This window comes from Pseudorca crassidens, chromosome 16 (assembly GCF_039906515.1).
Source record: "Pseudorca crassidens isolate mPseCra1 chromosome 16, mPseCra1.hap1, whole genome shotgun sequence".
Lineage (NCBI taxonomy): Eukaryota > Metazoa > Chordata > Mammalia > Artiodactyla > Delphinidae > Pseudorca > Pseudorca crassidens.
In genome coordinates, this window is record NC_090311.1 from 70,892,744 (window position 1) to 70,920,509 (window position 27,766).

At 40.1% G+C, this 27,766-nt stretch overlaps 1 long non-coding RNA gene across 1 annotated transcript; it reads left to right on the top strand.

Moving 5' to 3' along the window:
* The first annotated feature begins 15,541 nt into the window (after positions 1-15,541).
* LOC137208548 (uncharacterized) lies at positions 15,542-27,522 on the top strand. The gene is made up of 3 exons (XR_010935657.1): positions 15,542-15,627; positions 17,290-17,409; positions 26,968-27,522. It is a non-coding gene; the product is annotated as an uncharacterized lncRNA (long non-coding RNA).
* The last annotated feature ends 244 nt before the right edge of the window (positions 27,523-27,766 follow it).

Below are 27,766 nucleotides of genomic sequence, written 5' to 3' on the forward strand. Positions count from 1 at the left end.
AGTGAGTATCAGACGATGGCAAATCTTTAGGAATGACGGGAGAAGTAAGAGGAAATGACAGTACAGAAGTGACTCACAGCAACAGGAATGTAACGAGCCGTCAGACTTCATGGATGTTAAAATTCACAGTTCTAAAATGGTCACCAACTTAACTCCTGAAGTGTGTGTCTCAGCAGAAATTGTAGTTTAAAGTGAAGATTTACAGTTTCTTTAGCAGGAGGTGAATTGCTTAGGAACAAAACTTTTATAAGGCTTATTAGTTGTCAACAAATAATAGCATTTAGGCATGTCATCTGTTAGCACAAGTGGCTATAAGGTGATAACTCACATAAAGTTTATATTAAGCTTAGGATTCATTAGAAGAATTTTTGTAATCCAGTTGACCTTGCAAGCAATTTTCATTTTTAGCCACTACAGTAAATCATTTCATTTCCTACTCAGAACTACTTCAAAATTATAATGTGTCCCAAGGACACACTGAACTTTATTTTTATACCTGCCCAGTTTTACCTTTTCCATGAAAAAGGTCGTTGACAATGAGATAAATAAAATCATAAGATCCTATAATCATCACTACTACTATTAGGCTCACTGATGAGGATACATGAAATAATGAAAAGATTACACTTTTTTACATTGAGGAATACAACACCTTTCAAATTATAATATATTACTAGCCTAAACATTTGTGCCAATTTGTTGTCTATATTTTCTTGGGATGATTGAATACAAAATGCCTCAAAAAACAGTGAAACTAACACAGGTCTAGGAATCAAATGACAATTTTGTATTAGTTCTGTCACATTTGATACCTGTATACCATTTGTTAGGCAAAAACGTTGAGCCTCATTTTTCCCTCTAGTTAAATGGGAATGACTTCACAGTGCTATTTACTAGCACAAAGGTGATAATGAAGTTCATTTAAGACTCACGAGGGCTGAATGCACACACGTAAGGCTCAGCTACTACTACTATAGCTACTAATACTACTTTTACTACTATTACTGCTATGACAATGGCTACCACCACTGCTAACAGCATTATTCTTTCTTGGATTTGCTTCAAGCAGCTATTTCTCATCCTGGGTTTGTATATGATTAATATAGATAGATAGATAGATAGATAAACTACGTATGTACATTCCTCTCACACCTATATAATTAAAAACAATGAAAGATCATGGAGAGTGTGGTAATATGCTTTTATGTATTTATTTTTAATAAAATTAATACATATCAATTACAAAAAATGTCAAAAAATAATATAGAGTTTTAATGTAAAAAGTAAAGTATTTGAAGAAACAGAAGAATGACTGTCTTGCGTTATTCTCTCCCAATTCCATTCCCCATTTGAGTCTGTTTTTTCAGTCTGCTGCACTCAAGGCTAGCTGCTTAAGGAACAGAATATATACATTTTGAATGTAAACTGTTCCATACGAGGTAAGTTTCTACACAAGTAAGTTAGCAGGTAAGGGCCTTCAAATACTTTGCCTTTTAGTAAAAAGACAAAGCTAACTTAAAATATTGTCATTGACAAACAGATTTTGAGTGCCTGTTAGACACGGTGCAGAGTATTGGATACACTGACAAGTACAAATTCTCAGCTCTATTTTTTGCTAAGCCTCTTGCAGACTGTTTTTCTCTTCTATCTATGGTGACCATTAGAGCATCCCTCTTTTTATTTTTAATAGATTTTAAGACTATCTTACAGTTCCAACTTTGTAATTTATTTCCTCTGGAATGTGTTCCTTATTACATATATGAAGTCAATTCAATTACAGCAATCAAATGTACCTAATTTTATTGCAGGTTTCCTTAAGATACTGATTTCCATCCATCTTAAATGGAGGAGCTGGAGATCTGAGAAACAAGATAAGGTAGACAGCGCTATAAAGGAGCCTGCCCAAGATTATCCAAGGATTGTCCAAGTGGAACTGCCACACCGAGGTAAAATCCGGTTGCTGATACTGACAGGACCAAGGCTATGTTTGGTCTGCGCAGGCAGGGGTCATCAAAGGGTAAGGCATCAAGAAGACATAAAACATGCTTTCACTTAAAATTATAGCTGAAGCATTCCTCCATGTAAATTTAAATGACTATATGATAATCATGCAGATACCATTTACCACTGTTGTGTTACAGTGTTTCTAATGTTGCATTATAAATAATGGCTACGTGGAACGCATAAAGATCTCTACATATTTGTGCTCATTTCATTAGAGTGGAGTCCCTGAGGTAAAAGTTTAAAGTCAAAGAATATGAAAAATGTAATGACTACATACGATATTGCCTAACTCACAACAGTTTCACTTACAGCCTGGATGCCTGAGATGATGCATCCCGCTGATTCCTCCACCTGCCCTCTGACTCCTCACTCCTGGTTTGGTTAATATCCAAAATATATAAAGAACCAATACAAATCAATAGCAAAACAACAAATAAACACCCCGCCCCCCTGACAACGATATGATTTAAAATGGGCAGAGGAGGAACTGAATAGAAGACATACAAATGGCAGGTACAGGAAAATGTGCTCCATATCACCAACGATCAGGGTCCGCGGTGCATGAAATGGTGCATGAAAAGGCACATGAAAAGATACTCAACATCACTAATCATCTGGGACATCCAAATTAAAAGCACAATGAGATATCACTTCACAGCTGTTAGAGTCGTGATAACAGCCACTGTCTAGGATTGGGAAAAAGAAAACCCTTTTGCCCCATTGGTGGGAATGTACGTTGGTGGTTCCTCAAAAATTTTCAAAAGAACTACCAAAGGATCCAGGAATCCACCTTCTGAGTATATATCCAAAGGAAATGAAAACAGGATATCAAAGATATATTTATACTGCTCTGTTCATTGCAGCGTTATTCACAGTCGCCAAGATATAGCAACAACCTAAGTGCCTGTCAACAGAAAGATGGATAAAGAAGTTGTATATACACATACAATGGAGTATTATCCAGCCATGAGAAAGATGGACATCCTGCCATCTGCCACAACATGAATGAACCTTGAGGGCATCATGTTAAGTGAAAAAATTCAGAGAAAGAAAAAGACTGTATGGTATCACTTATATGTAGATTTTAAGAAAGCCAAAACCCATAGAAACAGAGACTACAGTGGTAGTTACCAGGGGCTAGGGGGTGGAGGAAAAGGTAAGATGCTGGTCAAAGGGTACAAACTTCCAATTATAAGATAAATGAGTTCTGAGGGTGAAATGTACAGCATAGTGACTACAGTTAATAATACTGTGTTAGATACTTGCTAAGAGAGTAAATCTTATATGTTCCCATCACAAAAAAGGAATGGTAATTGTGTGACATGATGCACGTATTAGCTGACGCTATGGTGATAATCATTTTCCAATAATATAAATGTATCAAATCAGTATGCTATATGTCAATTATATCTCAATAAAGCTAGAAAAAATATTTCTATTTTTTCTCTTGCGAATTGCTGATTGATATGGAAAACCTTATACAAACCTTAATAGTTTGACGTTTTATGTGCAAATTGTCTCAACCCATTGTCATACTTGTATAATAACATTGCTTCCAGATTTTTTTTTTGCCTTTTAATTTGGATTATGTTTCCTTTCATTTATAGAATAAAAGTATTTTATGAAATCAAATTAATGGCCATTTCCTTTATTGTTTGTTTTATTTCCATTAAACAATGCAATTAATCACAGGTAATAATGCAAGGTCACTTAAATAACTCTAAACTAATACTACTACCTTCACCAGCACCACCACTACCATTTTAGTTTGCAGTATACCAAAGAAGAAGTGAAAATCTGTCTTCATCCAACGTCTCCACTCATCCAAACCCAAAGCAGAGATAACGGCCAGCAGTTTGATGTTTATCCGTCGTAGCTTTTCTTTTTTTCTTTTTTTTTTTTTGTGGTACGCGGGCCTCTCACTGTTGTGGCCTCTCCCGTTGCGGAGCACAGGCTCTGGACGCGCAGGCTCAGCGGCCATGGCTCCCGGGCCCAGCCGCTGCGCGGCATGTGGGATCTTCCCGGACTGGGGCACGAACCCGCGTCCCCTGCATCGGCAGGCGTACTCTCAACCACTGCGCCACCAGGGAAGCCCCATAGCTTTTCTTTTACATGAATTTACAATCTCCTTTGCCCTCATCCTTCTCATCCTATCAGCCAATGAGCTCAGTAGACGTAACTTTCAAAATACATTTTGAATTCTCCATTTCTTTTTGTTTTCTTTTCTGGTCGAAGTCATCATCCTCTCTTGGCAACAGCCTAATAATTGATCTCCCAACTTCCACTCCATCTTCCCAACAATCCATTAACTTCATAGTTGCCCATAATAATCATTTAAAAAATACGCTTTCCTTTAAAGCCATTGAGTGGTTTTCCATTACAATTAGGTTAAAATATACATCTTTTTTCTTTTTTTTTTTTTTTGCGGTACGCAGGCCTCTCATTGCCGTGGCCCCTCCCGCCGTGGAGCACAGGCTCCGGACGCGCAAGCTCAGCGGCCATGGCTCCCGGGCCCAGCCGCTCCGAGGCACGTGGGATCCTCCCGGACCGGGGCACGAACCTGCATTGGCAGGCGGACTCCCAACCACTGCGCCACCAGGGAAGCCCTAAATATACATCTTTAATCAGCTTAAAATGCCCTGCAGGGATTGGCTCGTGTCTGTTGCTCCAGTCTCCTGCTTTGACTCTTTTCGGCTTACAGCACTATTTTTTTTTTTTTTTTTTTTTACATCTTTATTGGAGTACAATTGCTTTACAATGGTGTGTTAGTTTCTGCTTTTACTTCTCAGGTCCTTGGAGCTCTTTCTCAACTCAAGCCACGTACTGTTCCCTCTCCTTGGGCTGCGATTCCCTCCCTATCGTCTATGCCTGACTAACTCCTACTCAGTCTTCGTGTTATATATTACTCCTTCTGATTTGTCTTCCCACAGTTTCCCCAATCTAAATAGTATTTCTCTTTTTGCACTTTTCATTTTTCCTAATAATATGAATACCACGTATTAATAATCATTTGTCTATTTATTTACTTAATATTTGTCTCTGCCAGTAGACCATAAGTTCCATGAGAGGTTCTAGTCACTTAGTGGAAAGGAAATATTACCCAGGATCGAACACCAGGTAAACTTATAAAGTGCTGAAAGCATTTCATATCTTGATTTGGGTGGTGGTTACGTGATTGTATATATTTATTTTTACATGTGCACAAGCATATAAATTTGTAAAAACGAAGATTTCTGAAGTTTATCATATATGCATGTTATTCTTAATGTTTTATACTACTTTTTTATTCTTTAATTAAAAAGTTTAATGAATTAAATCAAAGATACACATTTTAAAATTTTCATAGTAAATATCAGATTATCTTTCAAAAGCTGTAACAATTTAGGTTCCCACCAACAGTATATGAAGGTACTCTTTTACCCCCATGCCCTCATCAATAAACTCTTTCCACCAACATGACAAGCAAAAGATTGTATCTCACTGATGTTTAAATTTGCTTCCTGGATTAGTAGTAAAATTGAAAATTTTTAATCCATCTTGGATTTATTTTAATGCATGATATACGAATTAATTTATTTTGCCGATCCTGTTGTCTGAGCGCCATTTATTGAATCATCTTTCCCTTCCTCTTTGGTTTGTTATGCCATTAATCTTTATCATAGTTTTGTGATGTCAATGGCCTTCATAATATAATAAATTCTTGTATGTAGTAGGATCTGTGTCTGAGATATCTATTCTCCTCTATTCATTTGTCTCTTTATTGTTTCACCAGTGCCATGCTGATTAAATTAACATAACTTAAAAACAGTCATCCTCATTAATCTTCTTTTTCAAATGTAAAAAGGATCCTGATACTCTAAATGATGTCTAAAATGGTTTTGTCAAGTCAAAAATTACCGACTGAGATTTTGATTTGAAATTCACCTTAGGTAGGTTGCATTGGGGATACAGACATTATGATGGAGGTTTGCATGCAGTTAGTTTATGGAGAATGCTCGTGGGAATAACCCCTGTGAAGGCTGCAGAGGAGAAGTCCAGCTATGATGAAGTTACAACAGAGGCTCCAGCTGATCCCATCAGAGGCTATACGGCTAGGATGATTCTTCCGGATTGACCAGAATTAAAACAAAGGGGCTACATTAACCAGGCAATAGATACAGGTTGAGGGCCAGTTCTTAGAGAAGGACTCAGCTCTGAGCTGTCAGGCGCCAACACTCAACCTCTGGAAGTGAGAGTCTCGATCCTGAACGGGGATATGGGTGGTGAAACCACAGCGTCCACTGCACAAGCTTCACAAAACTGCTCCCTTTGCCAGGGAAATGATTAGCCTTTCCTTTTATTCAATTTTTTTATATCTTAAATAACTTCTTGAGGCTAAAAATACAAAAGAAGACAACTGGAAAAACTGAGTAACTTTTCTGTACAATGACTGCTAGTCAAAAAATCAACTCAGTAGACTGGAATAATGAGCCCAAATCAACAAGGGAATTTAACAGGAATAAACAACCATCTTCTATTCAGCGTTCGCTAAAAGTATAACGTGGCCATTAAAGAAAATCCAGTTCTTTCCTTTGCTTCACTTAGTTTTTCTAAACTCTTTGCATCCTCCTTGGGTGACGAAGTAAACGTTATGAGCCTCCTCTCTTTCTTTTTCCCGCTAAGTCTGCTTCTTTTGATGTAGCTAACAACAAACACCCAGCATTTGCCTGCACAAATATCTGCTGAACATCTCTTTCATCCCAGTATATTCATTATCTTTCTCCCTCAAACCCAGTCCTCCCTTGTGTTTTCTTGGGGCATCTCCAACTGTTCTCCCTCATAGCATAGTTTCAGTTTGTGGTCAGGATTTACCACGTCTACCTGCCTCTTGTTTTTATTCTCAATGATATGGACAAAGTTCACATCAATGTCATTTGTTGTGTGGATTAATGTTGTAAATTTCTAATTGATTTCTATATCTCCAATTATTCCTGTCTATAACCAATTATGTCTGCGACAACACCATCATCACCACCTACGCTCAAACTCATTGATGATTCTCTGTCATTCGTAGAACAATAAAATCTAAGTGTGTTAATACAGAATTCAAAGCTCCGTGCACTCTTGACCTCACCTAGAATTTTGTTCTATAGCCTAGCTTTACTGTACCACTTGCATTCTCATTCTTCTCATTCTTGCATTCTTGCATTCTCATTCTTCTCATGCTTTTCTATGTATCTTTATCCATCTATAAATATAATTCTCCCTCTGTCCCTCTCTAAAGACAGTATATTTATCTTCAAGACTCAGCTCAAATGCTACCTCAGGGAAGTAGTCTTACATTTCCACCGCAGAAATTAATTGTACATCCTTCTATTTTCCACAGTGGTTTGTTTATGCCACTTTTAACATGCATATTGCTTTATTTATGTTTATAAATATATTTATAATATATTTTATGTGTGTGTTTTCCTAACTAGACTGTGTTTTAGAAGGCAGATGTTTATTCATCTCTGTATTCTTCACAAAGCCTAGCCTAGTACGAATCTTCACTGTGCAAAATCTATGATTGTGGAATATAATTCTGACATTTAAAACAACAGGGATGCAGTTCTTTCATTCATTTGGTCCTCATTGGACTGCTTCTAGAGCTAGATTGTCCAACATGGTCACCACTAGCAAAATGAGGCTATTTAAATGAATTAAAATGATATGAAATGAAAAATTCAGTTCCTCGGGCACACCAGCCACATTTCACACACACTATAGCCACATGTGACTAATGGCTATTGGACTGCACGGCTATGGAACATTTCCACCATCACAGAGAGTTCTGTTGGACAGCACCGCTCTAGCACGTTTGCAACAGAAAGCTTTCAGCTGTAAGTAACAGAATATACAACTTGTCTTAATTTGCGTTCCTTGAAAACAGACCCTAGACAAGGTCTTAGACACATGTGATTTATTTAGAAGGTGATCCCAAGGTCAAGGAAAGCAAATTTGAGGGGAAAAAAAGTGAGACGGGGGCTTCCCTGGTGGCGCAGTGGTTAAGAATCCTCCTGCCAATGTAGGGGACATGGGTTTGAGCCCTGGTCCGGGAAGATCCCACATGCTGTGGAGCAACTAAGCCTGTGCACCACGACTACTGAGCCTGAACTCTAGAGCCTGCGAGCCACAACTACTGAAGCCTGCGCATCTAGAGCCCGTGCTCCGCAACAAGAGAAGCCACCGCAATGAGAAGCCCTCACACCGCAACGAAGAGCAGCCCCCACTCGCAGCAACTAGAGAAAGCCCACGTGCAGCAACAGAAGACCCAACGCAGCCAATAAATAAATAAATAAAATAAATCTATTAAAAAGAAAAAAGTGAGACAAGGAAGGGAGACAACCCAGCAAAAGCTGAGTTAATAAGTGGGTTTCTGCTGTGGGCAACTTGGACTCTGTTGGAGCCCTTTGAGAAACCACGTTTAATGCGTTTCAGAGATGGGCCACCAGAGTCAGGGGAGACTTAACCCCCCAGCTCCACTAAATCCCATTTCCTATTGATTGAGCCTCAGGGGGAAGGGACTTAAATTCCTCCTCACCTATCATGTTTAGCACAGGACCTTCAAGAAGAGAAGAGGTTCAGGCAGCTGAGGTGGAAAGCTAGCAGAGTGCTGGCTACGAGCAGATCATCTCAGGTGGGCAAAAGGGATGGGTAGGGGCTTCAAAAGAGAGTGCTACAGTCCTAAATAGGGCTTAGGCAATAACTAAAATGGATTGCCCTACATAAGAATATCTGCAAAATGGAAAAATGAACACTTGTTAATTCAGTGGCTTCATAATAAAGGAGCCCTGGGTTGGTGGCTTTCCTCCTAGCATCATTTCAGGTCGTCTGCGGCACATCCAAACATCACCCCACGGGCGGGAAGGGGTGAAGCCCGGTCTCGGATCTTTTCTAAAGAGTGAAGAGAACTTTTCTAAAGGCTCTCCTGAAGACTTCCTCTTGAATGTTAGTGGCCAAGATTGCATCACATGAAGGTGGCAGGGTAATAAAATTGCCATGATTGACTTAAACTAATCAATATTCACCTCTGGGCTTCCCTGGTGGCGCAGTGGTTGAGAGTCCACCGATGCAGGGGACGCGGGTTCGTGCCCCGGTCCGGGAAGATCCCACATGCCGCGGAGCGGCTGGGCCCGTGAGCCATGGCCGCTGAGCCTGCACGTCCGGAGCCTGTGCTCCACAACGAGAGATGCCACAACAGTGAGAGGACCGCATACTGCAAAAAAAAAATAATAAAATAAAAAAATAAAAAATTCACCTCTTGGGTCTGGGGGCGGGGCTGCCTTTCTTGAGCAACTACTACCACACCCTCCAATATCTGAACAGAACAGGCCTCTGCTGGCAAAGAGAAGGTGCAATCGGAATGGAGATGTGTATGCGCTAGGTGAGCAGCAGTCTGCCACAGGTATAGGCACCAAGTTTTGAGAAGGATATTAACAAACTCAAAGGAATCTGGAAGAAAAGGACCAGGATTTCCAGGGCTGGAAAATGCATCATATTTTGAGTAGAAAATGGAACGAGGTAAATCCAGATCTTGATGTCATTAAACAACCGAATTAACCAACCCTTGAATTTTCCTCTGTAATATACAGAATAGAAAACTCAAAGGGTATTATGATAACTATCATTATTGAAGAAATACCACTGGATAGTAGATCAAGGTTAATTCTGATGTACCAGGGGATATAGCTTGAATCAGTGTGGGAGTTGTATATTTGTTTCATATATTTTACGGTCTTCTCTCTTTAGCAATTAGAGCTGTTCATAATAACATGATAAAGTAGTAATATCCTCACCAATATTAAAATTGAGCAAAAGCTGAGTGATGGTAACAGTTTACATTCCAATAATGCTTTTATGTTTCTAAGTATAATTTCATTTGACTACTCTTAAAATGCTATAAGGTGGTAGTGTGTAGATACTATTACTTCTATTTTCCTGTGGAAGGAATGAAGTTCAGCAAGTTTAATGATTGCTCAAATCGTGAAGCTAATAAATGGCATAGATGTGACACACTCAGATTTTCTGACTCAGAAATATTGACAATTTCTAAAACTTTATAACTGGTAGCCTATTTAAAAAGTCTTACGTAATTAAAAATACTTTTGTAGTAGACCTGGATGTGACACTCGTTCTGCTTTATTTCCTATAACTAGCACTATTTTCCCAGGAATGCCCATCATTAACCACTCTATTTCTCTCTTCCCTTGATAACTTAAACTTACATTTCTTATAGCCCCTGCTGCTATACTCTCATGTCTTACAGATTCTGCTTGTCTTCCCCTTTAGCTGAAGATGCTTTATTTGGTATTAGTCATTAGGTAGATTTTTTCCCCCTTTCCCAGTATTCTATGGGGTCCAGTTTGTGAATAGATAAAAACACAGCTAGAGGAAGTACCCTTGTTTCTCTCCTTGATCAGTCTGAATTTTCTTTCTTTCATGGAGTGGTCTGGTTTATTTCATGATTTGCTGGAACATAATAAACTCTCTCCTTCCCTTCCTTTGTATGACATATGAACGATTAGGACTGCTGTTCCAGTTACACTGTCCTCTGTTCTTAACTTCCTTACTGGGTGGAGGTCAGTGCCTCTGTACAGCCAGCACCCATTGAGCTCTCTTCAAATCAATTAGGGAAGTCTAATCTGAGCTGTGGGATCTTTTGATTTAGTTCTGGATGTTGCTTTATGGCTCTAATTTTTATATTCGTGCAAACATACTATTTCTCTAGTTCTTGAGTTGGAATTTTTTAACAATCACCAGAGCTTCAAACTTTGCAGGATTTGAAGCAGCTATAGGTACAGGAAAAAAAAAAAAAACTTCCCATCTCAAATATGCTTGATGCAGGGGTTCCTTCAACTTCTTACAGGGGTTATTTTTGAGATAAGAAGAGTGACTGTTACACTGTACTGGTGATTTTGATATGTGTTATTTGGGGACTAATCCAAAGAGTACCTAAGAATCTTTAACTCCAGATATATAGCAAAAAACACATGAAAAGATAAAGATTAAGTAAATGACTTTCCAATTACTGCAGTGATGCTTGCTTGTTTCTTAATGTTCACTTTGATCTGCTATTTTCTACTAATTGGTGCTTTATTTTATAGTAGCAGTGACAAAAATAATAGTAAGTAACAATAACAGTTACTGAGAGTTTACTATGTCTGAGGCATGATTTTAAACATTTTACATGTATTAGCACAAAAACTTGGTCAACAGAGTACCATTGGTATCCTCATTTTACATGTTTGAAAACTGAGGCACAGAAAGATTAAGTAGTTGTGCTAAGTCACACAGCTTTAAATGGTGAAGCCAAGACTGCTAGTCAGCCAATCTAGCTCCAGAAAACCATACACTATTCACTATACTATTATATTATTATTATTATTAAATGTACTCACCATGTTGGAAGTTTTAGAGGTATGGCAGGAAAGCACAAAAGAAACTTGTGTCTTAGACGGTATTAATGCGTTTTTTATTCCCTTCAAACAAACTCCTGCTATTTCAACTTGCATGTTTATGCACTGGCCAACTTTATTTCATTTTTATTAATTTCTACACTTTGCCACCTACCTAAAGTGTGTATGTGTATATGTATATATATATATATATATATAAAATAAATTGTTAAAGGTGATATTCTTGCATTAAGTCCTCTGTTTAGACCTCTAAAATCTTTGAGGTTAGAGAGTATGCCTTGTGAATTTTCTGAAAGGTTGACTTGAACTGTCTTTGAAGGAAGCCCAAACCAGGAAGTAAAAGAGAGTGAGAGGAACAAAACTAACCAGAGCAGTGACGAGAAGGATTCTCAGTAGTTGTTCAGACAATGAAAGCAAGTGAATAAGTGAGATAAAAGGTTTAAAACACAAGTACTAAAAAAAAATAGTTTACATAGTACAAATGTTCTTATCTAGGGAGAAAAAATTGGGAATGTTAGGAAATCAAAGCTAGTCTAATGGTATTATAAATTTAGGATTAATTTTTATAAATCAGAGAAAAAAGAAAAATTAAATTTCTACAAAGAGCTATAGATATATGCAGGAAAGAAATTGGAATCATTACTACAGAGCTTCAGAAAAATGAAGGAAAAGTCAAGGAGATGGATAGGGAAAAAAAATGTGACAAAGCAGTGAAAAAAAAACAAGAAAGAAAAATATTGAGGGCGCAATATTTACAAAGACATTCCCGTGATTTTTAATGACTAAAAGTCACAGATACATAAGATGTGAGAGAAAGGCAGAGTTGAGTCATTCCCACAGCTGGCTGCTGAAGGAAAGGCTGCAATGTTTCTCTATTATGACAACTGACCGGCCAGATAAATTATGATTCAGTAAGTTACAGGTGTGGGAAATGGAGTGGAAACGTACAAGGGACTCGGCACACTGTAAACCTGCATTGGCTTTATCAGTGGACTCGTGTTGAGTCCATCTACTTGATGAACATCCTTATCAGCCAGCAAATATAAATGACTTATGGGAATAATATTTCAAGGAATAATGACACAGCTATATCTAGTCTTCTTCTAAGATCTGGCTTATTAAATATTAAATATCAAAGCTATAAATTATAGTAGCAGCTTTATATAACTAAATTAATTTCAAACAAAACCTAATTTCCTTAATCATTGGCTGTAATCCTCCAGGAACATATGCTATTAACTCAACTACAAATGGCAGTGAAATTGTATGACTTCAGTTATTTGATATCAAATTCTAATCCAGGGCACACTTCTCTGTAAATCTCCTATAGGGATTTTAATACTTCTACAATTATATTGGCTTCTTACAGAGTAATCTTTTCATGCTCTTATTTCTCACTCCTTTATCCAATTTCTTTTTTTCATACTCTTATTTCTCAGTCCTTTATCCAATTTCTTTTTCTTTTTTTCTCTCAGAGCATATTCTAGGTCAATTTTTCAAAACAAACTTCTGTGGAATTAAAAAAAATTATCCCAAATGATCACCAGAGTTAACATAACCTAAGATTCTGCACAGAGAAATAATTAAACTTAACTGGGGGGCTTCCCTGGTGGCACAGTGGTTGAGAGTCTGCCTGCCGATGCAGGGGACGCGGGTCCGTGCCCCGGTCCGGGAAGATCCCACATGCCGCGGAGCGGCTGGGCCCGTGAGCCCTGGCCGCTGAGCCTGCGCGTCTGGAGCCTGTGCTCCGCAACGGGAGAGGCCACAACGGTGAGAGGCCCGCGTACCGCAAAAACAAAACAAACAAAGAAACAAACAAAAACTTAACTGGGAGTATTTATAGATCCAATTAACTGTCTATGGGCATGTATGTTGGGGCAAACCCAACATAGTTAAAAAAAAAAAAAAGTGATGCATATAATTCAGCTCATTGTCTCCATAGCCAAATGTTTATCTTGGAGTTTGCTCAGTGATGAAGCGCATCGTGTCTATTGTAATTATGAACAAATGGCTTAAGTGAATTTATTTTGTGCTCTTCTTGGACAAATGTTATCCATTTTTTGAAGAGTCCATTATGGTCACAGGCTAAATAATATATGATTAAGAATCTAAAATTGCTTAAAGTAAAAGATTTTGAGAAGGAGAGAAGAATTAGTTCATCCTATGGGGATGTACACAGCAGTACGCAGACGAGAATCCTGGCAAAAGTAGATGCCTGGGAAGTTTGGGCTTCTGTTCGTAAGTAGTGATGTGATGCATGGGGAGACTGGTGTTGATAGACACTTAGAAGAAGGAGAGTAATTAGTTCAGGTTTTAACCCTAGATGTCAGCCTTCCTCAGTGTAAGGAGGGGGCAGTCCAGGACGGCCTTGAATCCAACAAGATGGTAATTCAAGATAGTGGGCGTCAGCAAGAGGGGATGGTTGCCTTCCCAGAGAGCAACAGGTCATAACTATTCCCCTCTGCATCTAAAGGCTGAAAATTCTTAAATGTTTTTTTCTCCAGCTCAGACTTTCCCGGCCTTAAGGTTTTTCCAGACTCACTTTTGCTTGCCCATCTATATCTTCACCTGGATGCCTACCAGGAAGATCAACATAAAGTCGGCTCCTCTTATAGTCAGGGTCTCGTCATGGGATATCTGGCATCCTTGAAGGTTAACTTTTGTCTAAGCAGGCAAGTTTAATGAGAAAACAGTTTACACAGGTGTGGGTAGAATGAACGGAGCCAATACCTGATGCTGAAGCACCCAAGGATTGGTACCATTGGGAGGCTGTTATCTCCTTTAAGCCTACAATGTAGGGACAAGGGCGAGGAGCCCAGAGAAAGATTTGAGCCACGGGACAGAGTCTATTTGATTGAAGCAGTAATCCCAGAAGGTAGTCACTGGCAGAGATGAGGTAGACAGGAAGGGATCATAAGGAATAAATTCTCCCATTTTTCTTTTCTCCTGTCTCCTGCTGTTATCTCACATACGTACACATCTATGGAATACACACATTATCTATTGGGGTGGCCAGAAAGTTCGTTCGGGTTTTTCTGTAACATCTTATGGTAAAACCTGAACAAACTTTTTGGCCAACCCAATATCTATCTATGTATCTACCTATCTATCTATAGTGATCTCTTATCCATATAAATTATAGAGACAAATTCCTCATTCATATATATTTATATAAGCATGTCTATATGTATGTATAAGTCAACTTTGGTCTATATTTTAAGTAAACGTAAGAATCAATGTCTGTACTAGTCACTGTAGATATCTAGGCTGGCTGATCCTTACATGCGGCAACTGGCTTTGAACTCTTACTTCTAATAGGGTCCCTCCAGTGCCTAACAGCGGAGTCCCCAAAGGCTGAGTCCTCAACCCTCAACTCTTTCTCCTTATGTCCTATTCTCAGAATTCAACTATTGCCTTTATGCTACTGTGGGCTCTGACCTCAAGGCAACAACTCATAATTCACAGGAACAGTATTTGATTAGGAGTGAATTTAAAATGAGGTCTCTCTTTTGCTATGAAAAGGTGTAGAATTAAAAATTAAATAGACCCACTTTTGCCCTTTCTTGATGAAAACTGAAGCAACCCAAACAAAACAAACAAAAAAGAGAAAGGGAGCAGGTGGTCCGTCAAGCTAGCAGTGAACGTCTAAATTACATTCTTAACACTAGCCTAGGTTTGCTCTGTAATCATGAGCAAGGCTTGATCGAGTGTGGTTTAAGTCATATGTAACTCAAATGTTCCCAGGTCTCTCCAGCTTGTGGCTCTCCAGCTTATAGAAAAGTCACCAAAGGAGTCTTTCCTCAAGTCTCTGAGGGCCGATGGCTGTCAGGCATGATTGACACTCCCTCCGCCCTGTCTGAGGGTCAGTGCTCTTGAGACAGATAATCATCTCCATAAGGGCCAGGACTGCACTTACAGCTTCATTGCCACTTGCCTCGGACTCTCTGGTTCTCTTCTTTAAGGCAGCAGGAAAACGCCTTTCCGTTCTCACCCCTATGCTTACAGGGGATGTCCCATGGTGGAGTGGCCTGATTCCCTAGTGACAGCCGGTTGTAATACTCACCCAAAGCATATGGGTGACTCAGGGCTGGAGGAGTTACAGAACACCCAGGACCTCTCCTTCCTCCCCTACTTGGGCTGCTCACCTGAGTCTGACTCACAGAGGCAGAATCCTTCATCCAGCTTGGTAAGTGATTTCTCTCAGGGGCCCTCCTACACTTTGTCTCCGAATTTAAACCCACAACCTCCAACCCCAAGTCGCATCAGGCTACATCCCTGCTGTGGCTGAAATTCAAGTCTTTTGAGACTTACGGGTCCCACAGAAGCCTGGAGTGTGGCTAGGTCTATGAGTTTGGAATGTACAGAGTTGGGGGTGACTGTGGAAAAGAAAGAATGAACAGCCTCTTTCTCTCTGAAGTCAGGAGAGCAAGTTTCAGCAGCCCTGTGCAGCGTGGGGCTGGGAAGGGGTGGGGCAGTGGCAGGGGGATAGAGAGGGAGTTTGAGGTGTGCAGGAAAGGGAACAGTCATCCACCTTCTGTGCCAGCATGTCTAAGCCTCAGCTCTGCCCTCAAGATTCCTTGATAGGTTTCTGTGGCCAGCCACACCGAGGTTTCATTCCTTGTAATCAATTTTTAGCTTATTCCATTAAGGATATTTTCATCTGTGACTAAATTTTTCAGCTCTTAGTAGTTTGAGAAAATGGTAAAACTTGTCTTGAATGCCCTTGACTCAAAATTGGATTTGGTTGATTCATTTTTGAACTTAATCTTGAGTTTCTTATAAAAAGTACCACTGTCTATTAACCTACTCCCTACTGTTTCATCATTCATCACTCATTTTACCAACCCATCTTAGGGAATTTGTTGTTGTTGTTAGAAGGGCATCAATTTGCTAGGAGTTAGTAACTTAGCAGGAGCTGTGTTGAGATACGATTTTTCTTAAGGCTCTATGGGAAACAAAGGCAGCATTGGTATAATTCTTGGACCTTGGCCTTGTTAAAAAATTCCTTTCTTTGTCCCCCTACATTGGGGATTTAAAAAACATGCAGCAGTAAGAATTGCAGTCAATTTCATGCTCAATACAAAATGTTATGAACTGAAAAGTTCTGGAGGCTTCAAAGGAAAAAAAAAGGAACATACGAACATATGGCTCATTTTAAAGGCATAAAGCTTACCTATTCAATTAGGTAACTTGGAGAGTATACCTTCAGCCATTGCTGCAAAGTCTCCACAATTTTCTGAAGAAAGTCACTCTTCAAACCACAACTGCTGTTTAATAAAAAGAAAAGATGCCGTAGTCATGGTATTTGCGCAATATTTCTGCATTATCAATTTCTGACTCAGAAAGGAAAACAAAAAACAAAAAACGCTTTAGTTTCCCCAAGGAAAGTCTGTACCAATCTATTAAATGAATCTATCATTGCGTCTACTGGAGAGTTTAGAAATAGTGTTAGAGAAAAATTGTGCTGCTTTTATTTACAGCTTCATAGGTCATCTCTGAAAGCTATGAAGGCAGTACAGTGAAAAACGAAAACAGTGAGGGACGCCGTCGACCCCACTCTGCTTGGCTTTTCTTTAGGACTTAGAGCATAAAGGTGGTATATTAACATTGAAAATATTTCAAGAGCTCTCTTCAACTCTGTCAAAAAAGTAGTTTTGCCCAAAGAATGAAAACCAACTCCTTAGGGGAGTTGGGGCCTTGCAACAAATTAGGGCCCTAGAAGTTGTGTGATTAAACACACACATACAGAGAGACACCAGACACCGTGTTTGTCAGTCTAGTTTATCTTCTAGGCATGCGTCCATTGCAAACTCCTTAGACCTAAATCAAATCTTCCACAACTCAGCAGGTAGCACAATGTCAAGACATCAGGATAACCAGGCCGTGGCACCTGCTAGCCCTGCCGACAGCCAAAGATGACAAGTGAAAAAGCATACACTCTCCCCAGTGAGGGAGGAGTAGCCTCCAGGTAAGCCTATATGTATAGTTGGTTTCTGCCAGAACCTCCAAATAAACTTTTTAAAATCAATGTTTTTTGTCATTACAACCCTAAAGATTCAGAGGAAGAAGTCCCCTAGCCCCACCCTGGAACCTCGGTCACTCACTAAAACACTACCTGCATCTTTTCCCCATTGTGTTGCAAAGGCTCAGCATATGGTAAGCTTTCCATAAAATGGACTGACCTTCTCCTCTCTTTCCCAGTCACCCCCTACTATTAGCAACTTTGCCATGCTGCCCCCGAAACAGCATGGGAAGATTCAGCAATTTATAATTTATAATCCAGCCCTCAAAATATCAGGAAGGGTATTTTGGGTCTATGCCCAGCCTAGAAGTTTAACAGAATGCATTAGCACGTGCAGACAATTATTGGACTGATACACTTTGAATAAATTCCCTCTTCTGTGATAGTAACAAACGTCCTCAGGTAGGGCTGTGGTCATTACATTAGTCAGCTCAGGACAAGATACCACACACTGGGTGGTTTAAACAACAGCCATTTTTTTCTCATAGTTCTGGAGGCTGAAAGTCTAAGATCAAGGTGTCTGCAGGGTTGGTTTCTAGTGAAGCCTCTCTTCCTGGCTTGTGGATGGACACCTTCTTGCTACGTCCTCATATGGGCTCTCCTCTGTGCATGCACAGATTGAGCAAGAGACCGCTGGTGTCTCTTCCTCTTCTTATAAGGACACCTATTCTATCAGATTAAGGCCCTACCCTTATGACCTCATTTAACCCTAATCACCTTCTTAAAAGCCCTATTTCCAAACACAGTTACATTGGAGTTTAGGGCTTCAGTATACAAATTTTGAGGGAACACAATTCAGTCCATAACATTCCACCCTCATAGTACTTAAGTTATGACATATCAGTGAGAAGAGTAAATATCACTCAAGGGTTTTCTGTCCTCTTCTTGGAAAAGGCTTAGTGTGTTTGGCTGTACACAGGATAATTGTGTCATGTTACGTATAAGGATGACATTGTTATTTACCTTATTTGGAGATTAAATATGGCTTAAGGAGAAGTATATGGATGACAAGTTGCCAAGAGGTGGACTTGTGATGATTAATTTTGTGTGTCAACTTGACTGGACCATGGGGTGCCCAGATATTTGGTCAAACATTATTCTGGGTTTTTCTGTGCAGGTGTTTTGGGCTCAGATTAACGTTTGAATTGGCAGACTGAGTACAGCAGATTGCCCTCCATAATGTGGATGAGCCTCATCTAATCAGGTGAAGGCAAGCATAGAACAAAAGGCTGACGCTTCTACAAAAAAGAGAGAATTCTCCTGCTTGAGAGCCTTCAGAGTGGAAGCTCTGTTCTTCCTGGTTCTACAGCAGGCTGCCATTCTTCAGACCCCAACTGGGACACGGACTCTGCAGATCTTGGACGTGCCGGCCTCCGTAAGCACGTGAATCAATTCTTTATAAGTAATACATGTACATACACACATAATACGTACAAACATAAATCCTTTTCTTCCTGGAGAACTCTGACTAATAGTCATTCATGCATTTCAAAGGCTGGCTATTGCCCACTTGTCACTTAATCACGTATACACACATTTATTGTAAACGTTTCCTGTGTAGTCATGTTCACTCTTGTTGTTGCAAAATTTAGGAATCAGACAATCCTAGCCAGAGTTCCCACAGTTCTGTGACTCCTAATTTGAGTCAGAAATTTGAGTGGTTATAAGATATTCAGATGATTACAAAATATTTCCTTAATTCTCTAACTTACCAGCTGCACGAACTCTGATGAGTTATCTCCTCTGAAATCCAGTTCCTCATTTGGCAATGGGGATAAAAATACTTCCCCTTTCTATACTGTGAGATCACTTTAGAACCTCATGGGATGACTCGTAAAAGCTCTTCTAAAGATACAAAGTGTCATCACATCACTGGCTGTATTACTATTACTGCATGACATGCATATGCATTTGTAACTGTGGGTTTATTTTGAATTAAAAATTCCCAAACTTTAGGAGACAGATCTTATCTCTTATCATGACAAACACCTTAGGTTAAACGAAGGATGGTTACTAAGTGGCTCATGTGCCCACTGCCCTGGCCAGTATCCAAAGTCTACCAGTGCACTTTACCACTGAGCTTGGGAAGAGCTTTAGAAATCTTCTAATGCCTGTATTCCTGGCAGCCACTACCAGTGGACCTGAGTAGGCACACAAGTGTATACCTTGTTGTCATCTCTGAATTAGTTATTAATTAATCAGTTCTGTGGGCCTTATGGACCTGCCAAAGGAACGTCTAGATTACTGTTAATTTATATAATGCAACATAGATCTATGGAAGAGTGAGGAACATATGTCCAACCTTAACTGCTGCATTTAGCAGCCATCCACTTTGCAGCTGTGTCCCACAGCCTTTGTGACCTTTGTGTTTGGAAATACAGACATGTCTGCTCTCCTCTGCAAATTGCTTTACAAATTCTGCAGGTCGTGGGAGCTGTCTTTGTAGAAGAGAGTTTTTTGAAAGGGAACAAGAAATCAGAGACACTGTGCCAAGAGAAGAAAATAGGCTAAATTATCCACCTTCCTCACCAACCCTTACTCGCCTTCCTCCCCAACTAGAGGCACAACTAGTCCTTCTGGGGCTATTTTCCCAAGTCTTCTTCAGATTACACAGAAAAAAACAGAGCTCTCTGATTAAAGTTAGCCTAAGGTTTTATGTTTCTTTTTTCACTGAGTCATACAAAACAAACAAAACACATTCAGCTCAATCAAAATCTAACCAATCATATAGCATTATTAAACACGGCATCGACCGAAAGAAAATATGAACTCCTTGCCCAGGAAGGATGAATGCCAAGAACAGAGTAATTTTCTGGCTTTGTCTTTCATATCTATAAATTTTATTTTTGTGCAAGTCACTACGTTCCTGAATAGCTGTTGATGTTAAACACTGGGGGAAACTTACAAATGGGCAGTGAAATGCATTAGGGATTACCAGATGTTAGCTAGCCACACTCCGTGAGAACCTTACTCACGTCTGGTTTTGACCTCCAGAGTACATAAAACACTTTCTTTTCTCTTCTCTTATTCAATCTCCTTATTTTCGTGGCCAAGTATATACTGGATGCAAAAACTTTTCAGACCAAAACTTGGCATGTGAACTCTCGATCTGGCTGCAGTTGGGTTACTACCAATTTGCAAAATAAAGTATGAATAATAAGTAAGAGTGCAAGTAAAGTAAATCTTTACCATCTTATCAGGGAATATAAATCATTCTGGCACATACGTCAACCTTAATTTCTGTGTAAAAGTTCCAGATGTAGTTATGATTCTATTTTATAAACATAACCAACTTATTAGGAATAATGAGAGCGAAAGACCCCATGGATCTCATGAATGGCCCTTCCTCATGAACACAATCTGAGCCCAGAGCCTTGGAATTCGACTGAGTTCACTTGACAGTGTTGCCTCTACACAGGTTTTCCTGGTCTCTTTGTTCCCGTCCCTCACTCAATTAAACGCCTCTTCCCTCTACTTCATTTTCTGCCATGTATATGCCTCCTCTTGACCTACAAACAACAGATTAGCCTTTTGGGGTGCAATCAGGGCCAAAAAGGGCATTTCTTTTTAGAACACATATCTGCAGTAATGATTTAGGATACCAACCTCCACTATTTTTTGTGTTTCAAAGTAGGCTTCAACATGAAACGCTTGCTATGGGTTTTCAAACCTAAGCTCTTGGTCATATCAGACTCCCACTGCTGCTCTGCCCGCCTGGCACCTGGGCATCACCACCTCTCTCTGTCCACTGTGTGCAGGTCTTGCGTAGACTGGTCAGACCACCTAGGATTCTCAGCCACTGTCAAAGTTGGCTCTCCTTTATTAGATACCATTTACTGTGGTCCAGGTGCGTTACCTTCTCCAGTGCCACAACAGCCTGTTAGGGCAGAACTCTTAGAATGAGGAAAGGGAGGCCTAGATTCATGTACTTGCCTGTAGTTCCATAGTTAGGTCTCTTGGTACCTAAACCCTTCACCAGGAGCTGCTTCTTTCCTGGCCATATTAGAAGCATCAGTTCTGACCACTCCTCCCATTTCTGCAATCCTTGGTCATTGAACAAAAGGTATCGCCACTCCATCTCCTCTCCTTGGTGTTTTTTTTATCCCCTACTGCTCTTCAATTCTGTACCCCTGAACAATGCCAACACCCCAGGTGCATTCTCCTGGCACCCCATCGAGCTTTTGCCTTCATCTAAGTGTCATCCTCTGTCAATGTCATCTGGGTTGAACATCTTCTGCCTCTCTTAACCCTCCAGACATCTCCTTTCTTTACTCAGAAGCTTGACACATGGATTGGTTTTCTTTTCTAACAAATTTAGTTTTAAGAGACTGTGACGTTCTCTGATTCTTACAGGAACGTTGGCTTTCATGTCGCTTTTATTTTCTTCCAGTCTGCTGACTTCCTTCTTTCCCTTTTTGCCCTGCCCACGACCTTTACAGCTGAGGTCCGAACAGCAAATATTCACCATCCTTGGTTCTCTTAGATCCCCACACTCTGCTCACCCTGTCTGGGAAAACTGAACCCAAGATGAAGGCTACAACCTACTTTCTCTGTACTCTCTCTACCGCTGGACAGTTGAAGGCTGCCAGAGGAAGCTGCATATTCCTGTATGTTGGTGCTAATGCTAGCTTGGAATGTTCGTTAACCCTTTACTTGCCTTGGATTAGAGTCCACTCTCTTCTCCCTCAGATACAGGCCCAAGGCTTTACCACACTCCTAAAGATCTCCACCCAGCGCCCTCCCCTCCCTGCCAGCACACGGCCTCACGCCCTACTTCACTGTGACGACAGCCCCTCGAGCCTGATCTGTCAACTTCCCGTCTTAAGATTTTGCCTTATCTAAATCCACATGCTTCCTTCCTTCCTTGCAATCTCAGAGGACAAGAAGTCTCTTCTCCTGCCTGGAATCCCTTCCCCCCATCTCTCCATTTGGCTAACTCCTCACTCCTCTGTTAAGGCATCTCAGATGGTCACTCTTCCAAGACGGGCTCCATCGAGCTGGTCCTATGGTTGGGTCAGGTGACTCCCATCTACCTTCGTGCTTCTGACGTGCTAGTGTAAAGCTGCTTAGGTGTTTGCTGCCTGGACCAGGCTGGGAGGTCCCCAAGGTCAAAGACCTGATCCTTCTCACCTTTAAATCCTCAATGTAGTGCAGGCCTGTCACCTAAAAGGGACACAGTTTTACTGATTTGTTTTTGTTATCAACTTCCTTCCTTAACTGAGCTGGATGTGTTTCCGTAACAGTCTAGACAAAAAAAAAACAAACAAAAACCCCAAACAATCCACCCCCCCAAAAAAACCCACCAGACTAACAGACTCAATAAGGACGTCCTATGCTTCTACATCTCATTTCTATTAAAAAGAAAGATTTTATAGACAATGCAGTATATAACATATATTATGTGCGTGTATATATATTTATACACATACATATTCATAATTTTTCTAGTACTTTATGTGCAATAAAAAATATCTTTTGTTTTCCATTCTTAACACTATTATACACTTTAAATAAGTCACCTGCCCATTCTGGGCCTCAGTTTGCAAAGTGAGGAGGCCGGACTTGGTAAGCTCAGTGAACTCTTCAGCAATGAGATGACTGTTTGATGACAATGATAATCAAGCAGAGACTCTAGGCCTGGGCGACAGCAGAAAAGTAATTGACTCTGCTATTCTAAAAGTATTTGCAAACTATCACATAATTATTCCCTTACCTGACATTTCTAAAGTGAGCTTTTGAATTTATAAGCTGCTTTCAAATTAAATGAAATAATCAGATAAATTCTTATATTAGTACGTCAATTTCCTTTTTGAAAATACACTTTTAAATTTTATAATAATTTTAGATTTACGTAAAGTTTGCAAAGAGAGTGCAGACAGTTCCTGTATACCCCTCATCTGGTTTCCCTTTTGTTAATATCTTATGTTACTACCAACTCAACTCTAGACCTCATTTGGACTTCACTAGTTTTCCACTGTCCTTTTTCTGTTCCAGGATCTCAGTGAGGACACCACATCCATTCATCATGTCTAATTAATTTCCTGTGGGCTGTGAGAGTTTCTCAGTCTTTGCTTGTTTTTCATGACCTCGATGGTTTCGAGAAGTACTGGTAGGGTATCCTGCAAAATGTCCCTCAATTTGAGTTTGTCTGATGTTTTTTCTCATGGTTAGACTGGGGTTATGGGTTTTGGGGAGGAAGACCACAGAGATACAGTGCTATTCTCATCACATCATATCAAGGGAATGTATACCAACATGACGTATCACTGTAATGTGAACCTTAACCTCAGTGTCCTTTTATGGAGCAATTTCATATTCGTTACCTCATGTGACTCTTTTAAGGATCATGGTATATACAAGCCTGGCATCCCCAGCTCCATTTTACAAAGGAAGACCTCGAGTTGGGGTTTGGAGACAAGGCATCATGACTGTCACACTATCAGTCTCTCCCTAGCCCCCTGACGATCTCTTCCAAGTCACACCTAAAAGAAGCATTTATAAGAAGCATCTTACAATGCTTTCCTGTATACACTCATTTTAGTGCTCCTGTGGTTAAGAATTTTCACGATTAAATGCTACATGGTATCTTCACGACTACAGCTATAATCCTAGGCTTATTTGGACAAATCCAAAATGAATCAACACGCCCAATCAACCAATCAAGTAGCCAACTAATCATTATTTAAATTCACATTTGGAATGAACTTTCTTTTTTCAAATGGATTACTTGGTGTTTGATAGTCACACTTTATTTTCTGAAAGATTCAAGCCTTCTTACCAGACCCCAAAAATCTTTAAAAGAAAGTTGTTTCTTCATCTGTAAAATAGGCTTGTGATTTACACAGAGATACAATATTTTGGGTGTGTATTTCAATATGATAGGAAGGGGGCCTGATAACTGTCCCTCTGGAGACACTAGTAACAATAATAATCATTGGTATTATAATGATAGCAATAACAGCTAACATATTTAGCTCTTACTATGAGGCAGAATTTGTGCTAAATGATAATCTCATTTCATCATCAAAATCTATGGGTTAAGTGCTTGAAGCATTTACTTTGCTACGGCTGCCATAATAAAATACCACAGACTGGCTTAAAGAACAGACCTTTGGGACTTCCCTTATGGTTCAGTGGTTAAGGCTCAATGCTCCCAATGCAGGGGGCCCAGGTTTAATCCCTGGTCAGGGAACTAGATCCCACATGCCACAACTAAAATATCCCGCATGCCTCAATGAAGATCCCGCATGTGGAAACGAAGATCTCACATGCCCCAACTAAGACCTGGCACAGCCAAATAAATTTTAAAAATAAATAAATAAATAAATATTTTTTAAAAAAAGAACAGATATTTACTTTCTCACAGTTCTAGATCACAGAGAGCAGTCTGCTTCTGTCTGAGGCCTCTCTCCTTGGCTTGCAGACGGCCACCTTCTCGCTGAATCCTCACATGGCCTGTCCTCTGTGCATGTGCACTCCTGTTATCTCTGTGCACCCAAATTTCCTCTTTTTATAAGGACACCATTCAAATTGCATTAGGACCCACCTTAATGGCTACATTTTAATTTAATCGCCTCTTTAAAGACCTTATCTTGAAATCCACTTACATTCTGAGTTACAGTACTAGGGGTTGGGACTTTAACATATGGATACTGGGAGAACATAATTCAGCCCATAACAGGAACTGTGACTCAAATCCAAGCTGCATGACTCCCAAGCCAAAGTCTTAACTATTTAGCTATCCTGGGAAATGAATCTTACAACTTCAGGGGAGTAAAACCACCAGCATTTTTAGACTTACTTATCATCACAGCCGATCATGCAGTGTTTCCACTGATCTGTGATCTCCCTCCATGTGATAGAATGAAGCACTGAGCTCATACCAATAATATTTACTGCTTTATTATTTACCCCATCATTTACAAGCAGCTGGCCTTAGAAGAGGACTCAGCTATGATGCCAGCTGGGGAATAACATATTTCTGTTTTGGGGTGTTGCTTATTCAGCTCTCACTCGTATCTTCATTTATTTATTCAACAAATATTTACTGAGTGCTTGCTATAATTTGGGCATTTTTCTAAGCACTTTAGAAATATCATTTAATTTAATCCTCATAATACATGAAGGTATTATCATTATTCTTATCTTACAGATGAGAAACCAAGGCTCAAAGAGGTTAAGCAACTTGCCAATCACTTAAGAGGTGGTGACAAGGCTTGAAGAAGGCAACCTGAGGGCAGCCTCACTCCAGACCCTTTGCCTATACTTCAGATTTCTCTTCCTTGCTAGCTGTTAAAGTTTCTGAAGGTTGATAATTACCTCTGACTTTTCCTTTTTTTAAAATGAGAGTAATTATTACAGTTATTAGTAACTTAGCAAAGATCTGTTTTTCCTCTTCTATTATATATAATGTGAAATAGTTGCAATTAGAGTTCCTATTTAATCCTTATGTTTCAGAACAGTAAATAAATCTGTGAGTTTTCTGGTTCAAATTTGTGATCTAGCAGCTAAGACTTCACCTTTGAAATAACAGAAAAGATTTTTAAAGCCAGAAAGGATGCAATTAAAACAGTGCTTTGAAAGCATGGGGGGACAGACTAGGCATTTTGAGGAATTTCAGGAAGCTAGAATACAGATAGGATAGGGTCAATGGAGAAAGCAGAGCAGAAGAAAACAGCCTAAGAGAACAGAGATGAACACAGCTCTTTCCATGAGAGCGCCTAAGACGCTAAAGTCATACCAGCAAGTGTGAAGAGCAGCTGTGCTCAAGGTATTTATTCAATAACTATATTCAGACCGTCTATATTGGGGACCACCGCTACTCCTTACCTAGAGCCCTCAATGATCTCGAGTTAAAATCTGAGAAGTGTTCTTGAAAGAAAGAGGGGGGTGGGCTAGGTGAGACTCCTAGTAAGGGTGTAAAGAGAATCAGAACACTCTTGGGGGTGGATGTGGCTCTTGCAGCAGCCAGGGCTGGGGGATGGGGTAGAGGAGAGAAATCAAGGCAGCTCTACCAAGGCCTGAGTGAGACGCACTAAGCAGTAGCTCTCAGAGGCTCATGGGAGCCCTCCTTGCACTGACACCACTGCCTGCTTCTGTGTGTGTGCGTGTGTGTGCTAGAGTGATGTCTGAATAGGATCAAAATGGGGCTATGGGAGAAATGAACATTATTAGGAGGTTGTGGCTTTTGAGACCAACCTGCAACTTTGGTAGCTCTGGATGCAGACACGACTTTGGATTGCATCACTATTGGGAGGCCATGGGTGGGACCGTAATTGCATGCACACTCTTCGGATAGTGTCAGGCGGGGACATCTCTAGCCCTGTAGGTGTGGGAGATTTTTTTAATTGCTCAGTGCTTTTTTCTTTTTTTAATGATTATCGGACTCTTGGCTTGAAGGTTTCAAAATAGTTTTCAAAGCTTCCAGTTTTCTAAAACGGGTTTAGGAGAAAATTAAAAAGAACTAACCTTAAGGTGCTCATTAATGACAGTTTTGTTTTTCAGATCCAGAGACAACAAAACCTATACCGAATCTAAACCTTCAAAACAGAGGAAAAAAAAAAAAAGATGTGGGGAAGATGTCAGATTGACCTCCTTTCTTTTCTGTTAACCTTTCCCCCTGGAGAGCCCTTCTCAAGAGACCTGAGAAAGAGAAAAGCAACCCCCTAAAGCAGGCAACTGGTCTGGCACTGTCAGCCCGGTCTCGGTCTCCTCCTGGTGAGCACAAAAATTTCACAGCACATCCACTTCAAGCAAGGCCACTCTGTGAGCATGATGGATCAAGACAAAAGATAGGACCACTCTACAATCATGTCTGAACACAGACAAAACATGAACATTGTCCAAACCACAAAAATGACCAAACATTCCCCACCTATCTAAATTAGCGTCAAGACACTCAATTGTAGAATTATGAACCCTACTTGCTGATAGCATCCAATTTAGAGTAAAGCCCCACCTTCTTCAGCCCTCTTTAAAATCACCTAACACAAGCCCAATCCTTTCTAGTAAGTCTTTTCTAACCTTTCTGACAGCTTCTTAGCGAGACACCCCACAGTTCTCCATGGAGTGTGTACTCCCTCCCTAAAAACGTAATAAAACCAACTTGTTCAGCAATAGATGTGTTCCTGGTGGTGTCGGGATGGAGGATTTTGACAGGTCTTAGGAATGTCAAGTTTCTCTCTGCACTTTTATTATTACTTGTCTCAGATCATCAAAGAGCAGCTCCCCTGGACTAAGTTTCCTGGTCCAGGCAGTAATTGCCAAGGTTTGCCAAGCTCTCAGGACGTGCCAGGAGCTTTAT